Source organism: Taudactylus pleione, unplaced genomic scaffold, assembly GCF_031769625.1.
Source record: "Taudactylus pleione unplaced genomic scaffold, aTauple2 ptg000154l, whole genome shotgun sequence".
NCBI lineage: Eukaryota > Metazoa > Chordata > Amphibia > Anura > Myobatrachidae > Taudactylus > Taudactylus pleione.
This window is the reverse complement of record NW_028284556.1, coordinates 836436-850393: the sequence shown is the minus strand read 5'-3', so window position 1 is coordinate 850393 and position 13958 is coordinate 836436. Positions and strand designations below refer to the sequence as shown.

At 43.1% G+C, this 13958-nt stretch overlaps 1 long non-coding RNA gene across 1 annotated transcript in view; it reads left to right on the top strand.

Moving 5' to 3' along the window:
- Window positions 1-12633, top strand: part of LOC148521842 (uncharacterized) — a 46438-nt gene extending 33805 nt beyond the window's left edge. Inside the window, exons 4-5 of the long non-coding RNA XR_015878781.1 lie at window positions 11613-11671; window positions 12410-12633. This is a non-coding gene — a long non-coding RNA (uncharacterized LOC148521842). The remainder of the gene's footprint in view (window positions 1-11612; window positions 11672-12409) is intronic.
- Window positions 12634-13958: the final 1325 nt, after the last annotated feature.

Here is a 13958-nt window from a genome sequence, read left to right as displayed (position 1 = left end):
GGGTGGAAGGAGACGAGTTGCTGGCGGGAAGTGAGTTCAGCAGACATAATGATACACACGATTGTATGGAATATCTGAATCAGACCTTTACTGATTGACCTCACATACGTGACACACCTTTAGAGAATGTGGATGTGACATTTTACACGGACGGGAGTTGTCATAGACAAACAGACACAGGTGAATTATGTACAGGTTATGCTGTTGTAAATGACACAGACATCATAGAAGCTGAACCCCTTTGTCATCCTCACTCAGCCCAGGTGGCAGAGTTAGTAGCACTAAAAAGAGTGTGTGAACTGGCAGCAGGCAAATCTGCTAACATTTACACTGATTCTAGGTATGCGTTCAGAGTGGTACACGATTTCGGAGCTCTATGGCGTCTGAGAAATTTTATGACAGCAGCAGGCACACCAGTTGCACATTCCAGACATATAAAACAATTGCTAAAAGCAATCCAACTGCCCAAAATGGTGGCACTAATTAAGTGTAAAGCCCATACATGTGAGGATGATCTGGTGTCACTGGGAACAACAGAGAAGATGAAGCTGCAAAATGGGCAGCAGGGTTAAAAATTAAAATACCAACTGAAAAAATTATGTCTTTTCAAACAATTGATATGCTGAAATTAATTGAGATGCAAAATTTGTGTTCAGTCCAGGAAAAGTCAGTCTAGAAGTCCAAGGGATGTGCGCAAGAGTCCTCCGGGCTCTGGAGTGATGGACAAGGTAAGCCAGTAGCCCCCAAGGCATATTACCCCAGCCTGGCTGAGGCAGCACACGGTCTGACTCATCTGAGAAAGCAAGGTATGTGCAAATTGGTGAGAGCATACTGGTGTGCACCGGGTTTTTCTTCACAAGCAGAAAATAGAGCAATGTCCTGTCTGACCTGCTTGAGGAAGAACATAGAGAAAGTGATCCCTACTGAACCATCCCACATTCCACCGACTGACGGACCTTTCCAGGTAATACAAATTGATTTCATCCAATTACCACCCTGCAGGAATCTCAAGTATGTATTAGTGTGCACTGACGTGTTTTCCAATTGGGTTGAGGCCTACCCAGCGGCCACTAATACTGCTGCGTTGACTGCCAAGAAAATTGTACAGGAGTTTGTATGCAGATACGGTGTCCCTAAAATTATTGAGAGTGACAGGGGTACTCATTTCACAGGTGATGTTTTTCAAAATATGTGTAAACTTATGGGTATAAATAGTCGACTTCACACCTCTTACTGACCGCAGGCCAGCGCCAAGGTAGAGAGGATGAATGGGACTATTAAAAATAAGTTTAAGTAAAATCATGGCAGAGACGGGACTAGGATGGCCAGAAGCATTACCGTTGGTCCTACATAGTATAAGGACCACTCCTAGACCCCCTCTAAATCTGTCCCCCTTTGAAACACTGTTTGGTAGACAACCTCATTTGATTATAAAAGAATGTAGAAGGTGATATCTGCCAACAATTGCGCTACAAAGGCTGCTAAAGGGTAAATCTCCTTGGTGTTATCCTCACCAAAATTACATTAACACAAACAAAAATCCGGAGAATACCACTCTGCGCTCACCCAAGATATAGAATTTACTTATCTTCAATATGAAGTCCTGATCTTGGGACCTCAAATCCTTTTTATAATGGACACTTTATATGATAGGTGTGGGATGTATGTTCCAATGTTGATGAATATGTGGGAACATAAAACATAGAAAACAATCTAGTGCAGACGTATAAGAATTCACTTGAGTACACAATAATTCACATATAGGGGTGTATATGATCTACCCCAAATTAATACATATATAGTCCATTCAGGTATATGCTCTCCATATGTCCATATTAAAATGGAAAAAAAAGCACATTTAAAAACCAAAGAGACAAAATTTCCAAAAAAATAAAAGTGTTTTAATTGGATATATCCAAATGAAGGAGTTCCAAATAACTTTAAAAATACAACAATGCTTCACAGCTGAAATATCCACAAAAGGTGAAGATGGCTTCCTACCAGAATACAGTGGTTTTTTGTGCGTATAAGAGTGATCTCACTGCCCGCAGTAATGCACCCAAATCTTCGATGGAAATGGCACCGTCCTCCTCTGGTCTGGTCAGGATAGCTGTTCAACACCAATACCGCCAACGCGTTTCGATCAGTACTCTGATCTTCCTCAAGGCTTTTTGTTTGTGTCATTTGATTATAAGTCCACAGGAAGACTTGAAGGGTAACAACGAGGTAACTGTAAGGTGTCTTATATTGATGAGTAAACAGTTAAAACAGCAACAGCAGAAACTGAAATTGTTGTCCCATGATATGCCTGAAACTAACTGTCATGATGTTGAACCTGGAGAATATGTTATGATCAGAAATTTCTTGCGTTCAGGTTGTTTGACTGATCGGTGGGAAGGCCCGTACCAGGTGTTGCTAACAAGTACCACATCCTTGAAGGTGGCTGAGAGAGATACCTGGGTCCATTCCACTCACTGCAAAAAGGTCAACCAACCGGTGGAGAAACAAGATGGAGACAAGGCTGATAACGTGCACCTGTCGATCGCGAGCTTGTTCCAGGAGGATTAAAAGGTTGTAGTGAGATACCTGAACTAAAAGAAATTTGTAGGTCTTTGTTTTGGCAATGGACTGGCCTGCTGTGTTCATTTTCATTTTCTCTTACAGAGTTTTCACCATTCTGGTTGGTTCGGGAATGTCCGGTTTCTGTGACGGTGGACCGATAGAGGAGATGGTAGCTGATGGCAGTGCTGATAGAGTGGAGTCAGAAGGAGGAGTGCTATGCCAATCAGGGGAGTGTCTGACCAATCTTAGTACTGTAATTGTTAAGAGAGCTGCTATTTCGGATACTCGGGGACGGTGTGAAGGTTTATCGTCTGAAGATTCCTATATTTGTGAGCTTTGTGGGTCCCTAGTTGATGAGAACTGTATCCAATGGTGCCAGCCTAAATATAACCCGTACTGGGGTGGGTATCCTTTAGAGTATTATCATAGCATGGTAGGCAAAGTATTAAACCAGACTGATTGTTGGGTGTGCTCACACGTGCCACAGGGTCAGCATAATGTAGGGTTGGTGCCATTTCCACTGAATATTACGGAAATTTTAGAATTGCAAAAAGGGAAAACATTGGAAGGAAAATTCCTCTCATCCAAACCACCTCATTTCAAACTCTATCAATTCCAAGTAGATAGATCACTTTTGTGCTTAAACATAACCAACCCCAATAAACCAGGGAGTTGGAAAGTGACAGGGAATAATCAGACATTGACTGAGAGCTGATAATGAGTCTATGAATCATGATCTGTTACGCTCAATTAGATCTAATGGGAGACACTTTAGGTATCGGTATACATTAATTTCCACCAAAGAAATTATTGGTAAGGTACCAGATGGATATTGTGCTAAGATAATACAACCAGAAACTTGCATGTACCAGATGGAAGAACCTGAGATAGGATTATTTGCAAAGGAAATGTGTTTAATGATAATGATGCATACTATTCCTTATGTTCTCCCCGATAATGTATATTTCATATGTGGAGGAAAAGCGTATAAGTGGCTCTCCCTGAGTTCTGAAGGTTTGTGTTACCTTTGAAGAGTAGTCCCAGAGTTTATGACCCTCACACATGTTGAAATGCTTGGTATTCATAAAAACACATCATCACCATATCTTCACACGCAGTATGAACACAGAGGCAAAAGAAATATGATACCTGGTGACGTGCATAAAGCCACTCAGTTAATTAGTGAGACAACTGGCTTTCAAGTTTTAGTAGCACTGGATCCCACCAGGATCGCTCGGGGTACATTAAATTTTAGATATATTCAGGACCTGCTAAATTGATAGATAAAATCACCGAGATGTATGATGACACCTTAAGGTATACAGGTAGGGAATTGCAAGCAAGAAAGAATTAGTGCAACACAGACTAGTGTTAAACTACTTAACAGCTGTCACTGGGGGGTACTGCGTAACTTTGGCCACCCAATTTGGAGTGAAGTGTTGCATTTATGTCACGAATGATACCAGCGACCCCAAGGAGGTGATAGACCAGAAGATGGATGAAATTCTGCAGCTAAAATGGGAATTTCAAAAGAACAATAATACTTCAGTGGCTGAAGTAGAGGAGAAGGTAGAGGAATGGGTTTCATGGTTGAACACCGAAAAATGGTTCGCAGGTATAGGAGAGTGGGTCCAGGAAATGATCGCAAGCATAGGTAAACTCCTGATCCTCATACTGGTTGTCATCATAGCAATTCGCATATGCGTCAAGTGTGTTCCTAATGTGTTGAAGTGTGGAAAATGTACAGATAAGGTAAAACGAAAGAACGAAATTATGATGATGGTCAGTAATGACAATATGAATACTGAGGTAAATATAGAACTGCATTACAACTCTGAACTAGGAAATACCATCATATAATGTATTATATTTGGACGTGCATAAAATGTATTATTAAAATGTTATTTTAAAAACACCTCAAATAATGTAAGTCCCTATTCCCCCTTCAAGACTGCCTTCATAGGATTGATGCATCCCCACATCACTCCCATGATCTTCCAAGATCCGCGGTGTGTGTATAATGGTAGTTTTATGTCCCCTCCCAGAGACACATTTTTGATGGATTAAGAACCACCTTGTGCCATCCCATAATAACATTAAGTAATATATATAAATGTAAACCTAAATTAATATTTTTAAAACCAGAGTGTGAGAGCATGTTGTTCGCTATCAAAGGGTGGACTGTCGAAGCTGGATAATTGGCTGAGACAAAACAGCTTAAAATTAGATCGAAACAACGCCATCTTGCGAATGGCCGCAAGACACCATCTTGAAAATGAGATCTGCGAGATGCCATTTTGCGAATGGTCACCTAGAACCATTTTAGCTAAACTCACACTTAAGTACATATGGCGATGCTATTATTAGCATCATGCAATCGCATATTTTACCATACCCCATACACACATTAATACACACAGTTGCACTGTTAACATGTCGCACATTAGCGAATGCATAATACCCCGCATGCGAACGCTGTTTATTAGCTTTGGGCATACGCATCTGCCCCAAGTTAACTAGTGTCTTTTCCCAAAGCCCTAATACTTACACACTGCACATTCACGTAAAAGATTCCATAGCTTCAAAGTATAAGATTCAAGTTTTATCCATTTATTACTAATACTGTGAAATAAAGGCTATTTGGTATTTAAGGTTTAATACATAAGTAAACCGTGTTTGGTGTTGTACTGATCTGCACTTTCTCAGCAGCTTTCCGGTATCATTGGTGTGAAGATCGCAACATGCATTCTCAACTTATGGACCGTAGAGAGTTAAAACACCAAAATGTACTTTGTAAAACTAACAGCTTAGGTTTGCATGAGGCGGGAAAATGGAGACAAAAGGCTGTCGGAGGCTGTTCTGTGTCCATTTGAATCGACCTGTTAAATGTCCTGTAACAAAAGCACCGTGATGGAGAACCAATGGGATCGCAACAAACCTCTCTATTGTATAGTCTATTTCTGTAAGGGTATATATATGTGTGTCCTGACCCCAGTCTTCATGCTGATGCTGTAGATGGAGGTGTCTTGTTGATGGCGGAATGTGGTCCCAGAGCACGTGCATATGTATAACCGTACCTTGGGTCTGTATAATTTCTTTGCGCTAAATTGTATTTAGATCACAGCATGTAACTATCTGTACTTTGCTTGGATAATATACCTTGTGCGTTGGAAACACATTTTCTCAAAGTCTGAGGGTATTTATTTACTGTATGACTGCGTACGCAAATAGCGTCAATTTTAGAGGGTATAGGCAGGTTTTAGAAGGTATAGGCAGGAGTGTATAGAGGTTTAAATTCATTATCTTTAGCCCCCAGTAGTAGTCCCCCAGCAGTGCACCCAGTAGCAGTCCTCCCAGTAGTAATCCCTCTGTATGCAGTGTCCCCCAGTAGTGGTCCCACCAGTGTGCAGTGCCCCTAGTAGTAATCCCCCTCTATGCAGTGTCCCCCAGTAGTGATCTTACCAGCGGTGGCCCCAGTAGTACCCCCAGCAGTGCCCTTAGTAGTAGTCCCCCCAGCAGTGCCCTTAGTAGTAGTCCCCACAGCAGTGCCCTTAGTAGTAGACACTCCCCCCAGCAGTGCCCTTAGTAGTAGTTGTCCCCCCCCAGCAGTGCCCTTAGTAGTAATAATCTGACACCCCCAGCAGTGCCCTTAGTAGTAGTAGTCCATCCTCCCCAGCAGTGCACTTAGTAGTAGTCCTCCCACCCAGGAGTGCCCTTAGTAGTAGTAGTCTGTCCCCACCCTGGACAGACACACATGAAGGAAAAAAAACTCCACTTACCTTAATCCACGCTACAGCATCTGCTCCTCCATCCGGAGTCCGTCATGACGTCTCTCCCATCACCCACTGCGGGAGCCAGAAGATGGAGCTCATAAGTGAGCTCCATCTGCCTAGGTTTGCCTAGTGGTAGCGCCGGCCCTGTACATATTATATATATATATTTATATATATATATATATATATATCATGCTTGCCTAGTTTTGAAAAAGCATTTCAGGGAAAAGCGACACCTATGAGCGTGGCGGTAACGTGGACATGTACTGCTACATCTGAGAGACGTCTCATAAAACTGTCTTACTTCCAAATGTAAATGAGCCCCAAAGCAGATAGTAAGATCTATTTGCTGATGAAAACACACTGATACTTTTCAGAAAATGCATATAGCCATAGGGATCATTGTGCCTTATAACTAGAGATGTGCGCCGACTGCCGTGTTTTGGTTTTGGATCTGGATCTACCCTGGTTTTGGATCTGGATTGGTTTTGCCAAAACCTAAGCTCCGTGATTTGTTTCCGTGTTTTGGTTTTGGATCTGGATTTTTTCTTAAAAAATCATAAAAACAGCTAAAAATCACATAAAATGGGCCAGTTTCTGTTCCTACAGTATAATTAACCTCAATAACATTTATTTCAAGTAATTTCCAATCAATTTTGACCACCTCACAATATTATTTGCTTCATCTTGTTAAGGCCAAAAGGTTGCATCCAGCTAGCTGGCTGACTAAGCTAAGTGACACAGTGGGCGGCACTAACATGTGGCAGTTCAGTTTCTAATTTCCAACACGGACACAGTGGGTTATACAGTGTGGGTTGGATACACTAATAGTGCACTTACTGTGACAGCAGTGTTGGCAGAGCGGGGTTGCTGATGGTGTCCTCCTCAGTACATAGAATGGCAGTTCTGCAGTGCTGGCAATGTCCTCAGTAAGAGTACCGGTGATGTCAGCAGTGCGGGGGTGCCAGCGGTGTCTTTAGTGCAGGTTTGCTGGCTGTGTCGGCAGTGCGGGGGTGCCAGCGGTGTCTTAGTGCTGGTTTGCTGGCTGTGTCGGCAGTGCGGGGGTGCCAGTGGTGTCTTTAGTGCAGGTTGGCTGGCTGTGTTGGTAGTGTGGGGGTGCCAGTGGTGTCCTCATTGCAGGTTTGCTGACTGTGTCGGCAGTGCAGGTGTCCTCAATGCAGGGTGCCGGTGGTGTCGGCAGAGCGTGGGTGCCAGCAGTGTCCTCAGTGCAGGTTTGTTGACTGTTGGCAGTGCAGGGGTGCTGGTGGTGTCCTCAATGTGGGAGTGTTGGCAGTGTGGGGGTCGTTGTCCTCAGTACGTTGGGCAGCAGTGCAGGAGTGTCAGCAGTGCTAGTGTCGGCAGCGGGGGATGCTGCCAGTGGGGGTGCCAGTGGTTTCGGCAGCAGGGGGTGCTGGCGGTGGGGGATGATGGGTGCCATCTTCTTTTCTTTTGTGCTGTTTTCTATGGGCTTATTGCTGATTGGCTGAGAGCCGTGACAGATGGCTCTCTCAGCCAATTAGTGTTAAGCCCGCTGAAAATAAAACCTCATGACTCGACAGAGGGGTCATGAGGTTTTGCCTCGGGTCAGGGATCCGGGACAGGCAGGGAGATCCGAGCTGCGCTCGGATCGCCCCGGATCCCCCAAATTCGGGTGGGTTCAGATCTATTAGATCCGAACCCACTCATCTCTACTTATAACTAGAGATGTGCGCTGACCCCCGTGTTTTGGTTTTGGTTCTGGATCTCTCCTGGTTTTGGACCTGGATTGGTTTTGCCAAAACCTCACCTCCATGTTTTGTTTTTCGATTTTGGATTTGGATCTGGATTTTTGCTTAAAAAATCATAAAAACAGCTAAAATCACATAAAATGGGCCAGTATTATTAACCTCAATAACATTTGTTTCCACTCATTTCCAGTAAATTTTGGCCACCTCACAGCTCACTATATTGTTTTCATCCAGTTTAGGCCCAAAATTTGAAAAGCTAGCTAGCTAACTGACTAAGCTATGCAGCTGCAGTGGGTGGCACAAAAGTGTGGCAGTTCAACTTCCAACATGGCACATCATGAAACAAATGTTTTTATTATTCAAGAGCGGCATGAAGGAGTTGGAGTATGTATGTAGTTGAAGGCAGGGACAGGAAGGGTTTGGTAGTAAATTAAATTTCATTATTTTATTCCAAAGTAAATTTATGAGAGAGAAGGGGAGGGGAGGAGGCATTTACAAAAAAATATTTTACTCATTCACATCAGTCCTTGCCCCAGAAGAATCCTTGAGCAGCATGTCTGCTGCTGGGAGGGGATTTTCTCATCCCAGATAGGGACTAGGAAGACTTCTGGTAGTGCTTTCCACATGAAAAAGCATTCCACAACCTGTACAGGGACATTAAAAAAACATAGTTAGTTAGTGGCCTCCAAACTGCCTCTTAACCAGCACAAAGATATTAAGGGTTAAATTTAATTTACTAAAGTTTTTAGAAGTGCGTTTTAGAAGTGATGTTGCCGATAACAACCAATCAGATTCTACTTAACATCACTTTCTAGAAGATAATAGCTAGAATCTGATTATTTTCTATGGGCAAGAAACATCACTTCCAAAACTCACTTCTAAAAACTGACTGTTAAATAATCCTTTGCAAACCTTCTGAAATAGCATTTCCCAACCTGTACAGGGACATTAAAAAAAACATAGGCCCTCATTCAGAGCCGTACGCAAACAGCAGTACGCTCGTTGCGTTCCGATGTTGACTAACCGCGCCTGTGTCGGTGTAACACTGCACATGTGCGTACGGCAGATTGCGAGCTTTTTTGGTCTCGTTCGTCAAATAGCGTACACGAAGTGACATGTCAAATGTGATTGACAGAACAGGGCGTTTTTGGGTGTTGACGGGGGTGGAGATGGAAAAACGCAGGCGTGGCGAGGCGTTTTTGGGGCGTACATACATTAGCAGATGCGAGCGTAAAATGTGTACGGACCGACTCATACGTCACTGGATGATCCTCTTTCCCTTCAAAATGCTCGCACAGCTTAGGGTCTGGATTACTCGACCACATTGGCGATGGCCTTCTCCTCCATCCCGGCACTCAACGATGTTGCTGCGATTAATCGCGGGTGGTCAGAACAACAATTAGTGTTGGATTGAAAACCGGCTTGGTATGTGTTTTGAAAGCAGTTTTTTGTGTTAGCACAAAAGCGTACGCAGGTGGAAATCAGAGCTGCTAATGTGATGATTACACAATCAATTTACGTACATTTGTGGTTGTTTCTTTTGGCCTCAATTTGTTGGTTAGGGCCTATTGTAACAATAATGTCATCATGTTTTTTTGGTTTTTACCTTTTTCTTTTGGCCTGTTGAATTTGCATCGTTATGTTAAATTTGAAACGTTCCTTAAAGAGCCCTTTTTTTTTTGGGCATGTAAAATGTGGTTTTTGCCAGTTTGTGCCTTTTGGCCCAGGATTAAATGTAATCCATTTTGACAATAATGTGAGAATACAATGTCAGTTTTTTACTTTTTTTTTATTGCTCAAACAAAAAATAAAAAAAAAAACAATTTGTGGCAAAGTTTTTTTTGCAGGGTTCATTCCCAAAGTTACAATAATTGGGCCAACATAAAAGATTTATGAAATGTAGAACACAAAATTAAAAACAATTCACAAGAAAGGAGAGGGAAGTTTTGACCAGAAAGGAATATGAGCCAAGCACAGAAGGAGTGTGGGAAAAGTCGCCATTGCTGTCACCGTTTTTTCACCCGTTTGGCTGGGGGAGGGAGGGCGCCAGACCGGGTCCGGGATGTGCTGGCGAACGAGCTGCTCCAGGGCATTGGCGATGCGGATGTTGGCCCTGGTATTTTCCGCCAGGGCCTGACCAATTGTCACGTTGGCCGCAGCATTTTGCTCCAGGGCCTCAGCCACCCGTAGCAGACTGGAGTCCATCCTCTGCAGAATCTCTGTATGGAAATCCGATTTGAAATTGAGTTCTGTGAGGAGGGCCACTGCCTGCGAGGGGGATTGCCCTGGACTGGCTTCTACTGGTTCCTCTCCTGCAGAGCCAGCAGAAAATCGGCGGCCAAGGCTCCCCTCTGGAGCAGACTCATCCGCCTGTGTCTCTGTTCGGAAAAATTTGAAAAGACTCACATTAGAATCTACATATTGGCCCACTAACATTTCAGAGTTGGTGACATCACAAGATTTACCTGGGACAACATGAGGAGCCGCAAAGTCTGGCATGTCCGTATCCATGTTGGACACGCCAAACACCTCCACAGGCTGCACACACCCCTGTGCCAGCTCTTCTAAATCCGTCAACTCCAATGACACAGGGGTGGGACCCCCACCTGTCCCCCTTGCATGCCTAGCCCTGTCCGCGAGTTTTTGCTTTAGGCGATATTTGAAGTCGCCCCATCTGTGGGATAAAATGGGAACCATTATCCTTTTGTTTAAAATGGGGTTTGTTTATAGGGGGGGCAAGTGTTTACTTTCCGCCGTTTGACATCCCGGGCTAGACGGACATAATCACCCACCCTATTGACAGCAACGGCTACCTCTTCCCACATTCTCCACTTCTGGCTTGTACTCATATTCCTGTCTGCCTGTGGCAGGATGTCCACACACTTCTGAATCAAAACCTCCATCTCCTTTCTTGTGAAATGTGGCTGCCTTTTCTTTTTGGCAGCTTTGGCCGGAATACTGGGCCCAGCAGCCTCTTCCATGTCATCCTCCTCACCTATTTGTGTAAATATGCAGATTTCTCAAATTCACAACGTGCCCAATCTTATGTTTCAAATTAATCATTGAGACAAAATGCATGAAAGACTTACCGCCTGACTCTTGTCCATTGTTTCCCTGGTCTGTAGCCATGTCTGAGGTCCAAACAAGAAATACACCAGAATTTAAATGTTGTTTCGTGACGTATTTATACATGCGTCCTTATTTTGCGGCCGCATCATTGATTGTGCGTTCCTATGATCCCTCCTTAATTTGTGCGGGAAACGAAACACTATTTATGGCTTGGTGTGTCTCGAGTCGAGGTGGCGTTTTTGGATTGTTGGAGGTTACCTTGGTTGGAGTTTCTTGTTTGCGGATTAAGGAGTTGGCGTTTGGAGTTTATTTTGTTTGCTAGATTTGCGTTTTTATTTTCCGTTCGCTTGTTTTTGGGATTTTTTTTTTGCCTCGTTTCTTGATTTGGTAAGTTTTGTGAAGTCTAACTATGGTTCAATTGGTGTCTCCTTTTGTTTGTTATTGTTCTTAATTTTCTGATCCATAATTTCATCTCTTTTAGGTTTTTTTTATTTCGGACCCAAAGACCTTTTGATTGGGAATCTTATATATTTGCTCTTGGTAAGTCCATTTTTTAACTTGTATTTGCAAACTAATTAGCGCATTTTTCTCTGTTTGTATAGTGACTTGTATTGGCGAACTAATTAGCGCATTTTTCTCTGTTTGTTTATTAACTTGTATTTGCGAACTAATTTGCGCATTTTTCTCTGTTTGTTTATTAACTTGTATTTGCGAACTAATTAGCGCATTTTTCTCTGTTTGTTTATTAACTTGTATTTGCGAACTAATTAGCGCATTTTTCTCTGTTGGTATAGTGACTTGTATTGGCGAACTAATTAGCGCATTTTTCTTTGTTTGTTTATTAACTTGTATTTGCGAACTAATTAGCGCATTTTTCTCTGTTTGTATAGTGACTTGTATTGGCGAACTAATTAGCGAATTTTTCTCTGTTTGTTTATTAACTTGTATTGGCGAACTAATTAGCGCATTTTTCTCTGTTTGTATAGTGACTTGTATTGGCGAACTAATTAGCGCATTTTTCTCTGTTTGTTTATTAACTTGTATTGGCAAACTAATTTGCGCATTTTTAAATGCTTAGTCATCCTGTAAAATTGTTTGTGGTTGCCCTTTAGCATTTTTGGCTTACATTTGACCCCATTTTGATGTACTGTGTGCAATGTCGTTTTGCTCTTTGCCCAAATGTGTGTTTCGCCTATTTTATGTTTTGTCTAGCACCAAATTTAGAAACATAAATGCCCAGACTAAACTTTTACAAATTAATATTGGGATTATTTTCAGTTTTGATGTATCATGACAATACCCCGGCATGTAAGCAGCAATGGATGGTATCATCAAGCTAAGTTGTTTTAATTTTCTTTTGGGGTGGGTCCAAAGCCTTACATTCAAATCTTGCCATTTTAGGTTGATCTTGGGCGGATTGTTCTGGCCATGCTCCCGGAAGCCGACCAACCTCAATCTCGTCCCAGGCGTAGGCATCGTAGGCGTGCAAGGCCCCAGATATTTTGAACACGTGTCACCCTTTTTGGAATGCCCGATGATGAGGTTTTAAGACGCTACCGTCTTCCTCCCAAAATCATCATAGACACTCTCTCATTAATAGAGAGTGATCTTGAGCGGCAAATTGACAGTCCAACAGCAATACCACCACTTACGCAATTTATGGCGGTGTTACATTTCTGTGCCTCAGGATCACTTCAAACAACGGTGGGAATAGTGGCGGGCATCTCACAATCCTCCTTTTCCAGGATCCTGAGGGCAGTGATGGAGGCACTTTTCAAGCACCTCCATCATTTTATTCAAATGCCTTTGGATATGGGTGCCCTTAGTGTGGCCAAGGCCAATTTTTACCAAATAGCTGGCTTCCCACACATCATAGGGGTTGTGGATGGTACTCACATACCACTTCAGCCTCCAGCACGGCTGGAGGCAATATTTTGCAACCGTAAACACTATCACTCCCTGAATGTAATGGTGGTATGTGATGCCTCCCTCCAGATCCTGTCCCTGAATGCAAAATTACCAGGAAGTGCACATGACTCCTTCGTCATCCGGCAATCAGGGATATGGCACAAATTAAACAACCTACAAGCTGGTGATGCGTGGCTTCTGGGTAAGTGGAGACCTTTAGTACATAACAATGTTAAGCTTGATACACAGTGATCCTGATGTTGTCTATTCTTTTTCACAGGAGACAGTGGATACCCTTGCATGCCCTGGCTGCTCACTCCTTATTTGGCTCCCACACCAGGCCCACAAAGTGAGTTTAATACCGCACTTACAGCCACCAGGCAAGTGGTGGAGCGCTGTATCGGAGTTTTAAAATGCCGATTCAGATGCCTCCACCGCTCTGGTGGCGAGCTCATGTATTTGCCGGATATGGTTTCGAAAATTGTGGTCCTGTGTGGGATATTTCACAACATCGCCATAAGGAGTGGTGTCCCAATGCAGCCAGAGGATGCCTTACCTGAAGATGGCCCCCCCGAGGTTGGTCGGAGGTCAGTATGTGGGGGGGCCATACGCGATGATGTGGTGGCCCGATATTTTAGGTAATTATTGACCAAACAACAGTGTGTATACCCAATGTGTTACGGTTTTTTGGCGTTCATCTTTTTTGATATTAATTCTTGCACCATCTTCTGTTTGTTTGCATAATCTTTGCCACTCCCACGATGACTACTTCCTGCTACCCTTCAAAAACCTTTATGTGGCAACTTCTGGAATATATTATGACACCCATATTGCTACGCCAAATTTGTGAAATCATGTGGGCATGGACCTTCGTCAACCAGTTCTTGATTTGTTGTGTGTTTGTTTCCTGTTTTTGGTA